Raw genomic sequence first — 3,861 nt, 5'->3', positions numbered from 1 at the left:
TCTATATCTACAGTATATCTGTACTGTATATCTCTATATATCTGTCTATCTATTTATCTGACCATCTATCTATCTACCTATCTATATATTAGGGTGGTCATCAAAATTCATTATATTTCGAAAGGCTTTGCGTTATTTTAGTTGTACACACTGAAATGCTGACTTTTGCAAAATTTCATTCTGTATCGTTAACTTTTACCGCTGTCACAGGATCCTGCATTACCCGTATCAGCCGACTGAAACGTAGCTGAGAATAATGTTACATCATGATTTTTTAAAGCTTATTATTAATAAAATTTTAGTGAATATTAGATTTAATATCTTTCAATTTCATTACATGTAAACTTTTAAAGTAATTATATTTAATATAATTAATGACTTTGTTATATACCATAACCAAACCTAAACGTGTTACATCAGCCGGCCCATGGTAGTACTTTCTAGAACATTCAGTCATATCCTGATTTGGCCTAGACACTCACACCCACAGCGTATATATATAATCAGCTGCAATCTGTTCATCAGTTATCGGATATTCTCGCTACTGATTACGTCGTCTCAAGCTGGGTGTATCAAAACACAGTCTCCAACGAACTCCGACAAAACAAGATAAGACTCTTAGATTCTCAAGCTATTGTTATGGAGAAATACTAAGTAGTGTTACTTCTTGTAGGAACTAAACACTGTAACTAACCTTCGTGATTGATCTCTTCCTAGGTTCTCGTTTGCGGATTTATCTGGTTCTGTTGTGGCATGTGTGACCCGAAAACAGGATCATGTGTGGCTGACTGGCATTCCCACTGACTTGATACCCGAAAATCGTCTCCAATCCTGGACAGAAGTCCTGCGGCGGTATTTTAAGCTACACCAGTGTGAAAAGTTGGAAGCAAAGAGTGCAGCAACTCAAGTTCTTCATGAAACAATGTGCTTCTGGGAGGAGGCGTGAATCCCAACTGCAGAAGAGCAGAATACCATTTCTCAGTTGGAAAAGAAAGTGAAGCAGTACAGGTCTATCCTTAAGGGAAAAACTTGAAGATCTACACCAAAGATCAGCGTTATATATATATATATATATATATATAGATAGATAGATAGATAGATAGATAGATAGATAGATGATAGATAGATAGATAGATAGATAGATATATATATATATATAGAGAGAGAGAGAGAGAGAGAGAGAGATAACAGAGGTAACAGAGGCTGAACTTGGTTGACTTTAGAATGGGCAAGAGTAAGATTCATTTTATGTACAGTATCTTGGTTACCGATCCATATTACTGTATAAGGCATGAGAACCAGCGGATACAAGTTTGTAGGGATGTCTCTGTGGAAAACTGGCGCGGGTGCAGTAAGCTTAAATATGGGGCAATCCCTCAGTAGTCTCTGATAATCCCGGTGTTGCTGATTTTTAAGACAACGTTCTCCTTCAGAGTTCAGCTCCCTACTCCCCTTCCGTGCTTCATCGTGATGCACTACATTCACCATTATCATGAGACTAAATCTAGCCCTCCTACTCTTGGAGCAGATTAACGATTATGGGGATTTATCAAAAGATACTCCTCCAAGCCAGACTTGATAAGGATGCAGAATAAAATATACACCCTTTATCATGGAGTGCATGAATGATGCAAAAATGGATTATGTCTCACGTGAATTACTGAACAAAGTGGAAGACATAACCATCAGTGATGGTGTTTCAGCTAGATAGAGTAGAACAATGTAGGAGTGCCTCTTTGGTTGGACGGTATTTTGCGTGGAACCAAACGTGCGATATGTATTTTGTGTTTAGATAACTCTGTACACATAGCATTTTAGAGTGTCACAAAAAAGTAAGGTAACAACAGAAAGTGTTAACTCTCCACTGAAAAAATTATTTACTAATTTCGCTGTCCAAGTTAAGCACAGTAATCATTAGAAGGTGGACACACACTACTTTTTTTTTCTTTATTGTGTCCGACTCTGAGCATTGGCTTCACAGCCTGTTCACAAGGCCCAGCAGTCCTCCTACATACCATACACCTCTACATGTCACCATTTCGGCGCTAACACCCACCGTCCATATGGAATACATGCTAGGGCTGTCTCATACAGGACTGGTGTATTGGTATTAGTTGGGGTATTTTTACATTACTCCTCCTCCTCCTCCTCCTCCTCCTCCTCCTACTACTACTACTACTACTACTACTACTACTAAATTAAACATAAGGTTTCTTTCAAGATTCAGAAATACCTAATTCACTTCCTCTTCCCCATGAATTGTTTTCTATAATTTTCTAATAATTTTTAGGAGATAATGATGTTTAATGCTGATTATGTTCTTCTTGTTTTTATCAATGTTCGCTTGGATTCACTCATGTTTGTTTCCCAGGGATAATAACAGACTTTCAGTAACCTACTCAAATCTACCGAAATTGTTATTATTATTAGCTGAACCTTGCATATTCATACTCTAGCCTTAACTATCTACTGTAACTACCTAATCTAAACTATTATGCCTAACAAAATAGAATAGTCCATCCTAACCTAACCCTGTGTAGAGTGCGACTCTACATACAGCTCCTCTTAACAAGGTGAAGTCAAAGGCTTTTCATTTCATTAACTCCCCTACTCTTACTGGCTCCGTTCAACTTCTGTCTGTTCGCCGCACTGTTGCATTTTAATCTGTTTTCTGTCGTTAATTCAGTGATCCCTGTTTCTCCGAACTTCCTGTCTTCATCCATCCATCACCACAGCGGGCGTGTAACACCCGTCTGGCAACAAATTCTCATCCTATTTCTGTCCAGCTCTCCATTGCTAGAGTTATCCACTCCTCCCAGCCCTTCATGTATGCAACAGGTCAGCTCTGGAACAGTTTTCGTCTGTATGTATTTCCTACTGCCTATGACCCCCCGTCTCTTAAACACAATGTGTCTAGGCATCTCGAAATGAACAGATCTTCAATTTTGCTCTGTTATTTTTTCTTTCTTGTAGGGTCCTGCGGGTTTCTAGCCTTTGACTCTTTCTCCCTTTCATAAAAAAAATTTATTGTAAATTAATCTTAGTTTTCCATAACCTAACAATAGGGAACACAATCTCCACAAAGCATCGTTTATCACCATGAAAATAATAAGAAAAATATGGATGAAAAACTATAATGGTAAGAACTGAACTGCCAAGGTCTTCCTGCTGCTTAAACTAAACCGCACATTTATCAGTAATAAATAATAATAATAATAATAATAATAATAATAATAATAATAATACATTGCCCCATGAGGAGCGTAGGAGCCCGGGGCTAGGCAAGTTGGTCCTGACATTTAAGATGAGTGAAATAATAATAATAATAATAATAACAACAGTAGTGGTAGTAGTAGTAGTAGTAGTAGTAGTACTACTAATACACAACAAGAAGTTGTGCACAAGAAGTTTAAATCAGTTCGACTTAACCCTGACCCATGTCCTATTGTCTGTATTTCATGAGCACCTGGACAACATATCTTTACCACATTAGCCGCTTCAAATGCACCGGATGCATTGTGTGTGTGTGTGTGTGTGTGTGTGTGTGTGTGTGTGTGTGTGTGTGTGTGTGTGTGTGTATGAGAGAGAGAGAGAGAGAGAGAGAGAGAGAGAGAGAGAAATGACATCTCGAAATAATTTTTAACAATTTTTTACAATAAGGTGAGTGATATTCAGACGGACAGATGCCAAAGCTAGTTTCATATCATAAGAAGACACCTGCGAAACTGGTCGTTCTGTTTTCAGTTTATTCACAAGGTTGATTATTGGTTTCGTATCAAATTATACTCTGTGATCAAACTTCTTATTTATTTACTTATTTATTTTTTTAATGTGTACATTTTGCAATAACTTCTTGTCACT

Source organism: Coenobita brevimanus, chromosome 55 (genome assembly GCF_032717465.1).
Source record: "Coenobita brevimanus isolate Jiangsu-jjx chromosome 55, ASM3271746v2, whole genome shotgun sequence".
NCBI lineage: Eukaryota > Metazoa > Arthropoda > Malacostraca > Decapoda > Coenobitidae > Coenobita > Coenobita brevimanus.
This window is presented reverse-complemented; position numbering follows the sequence as displayed.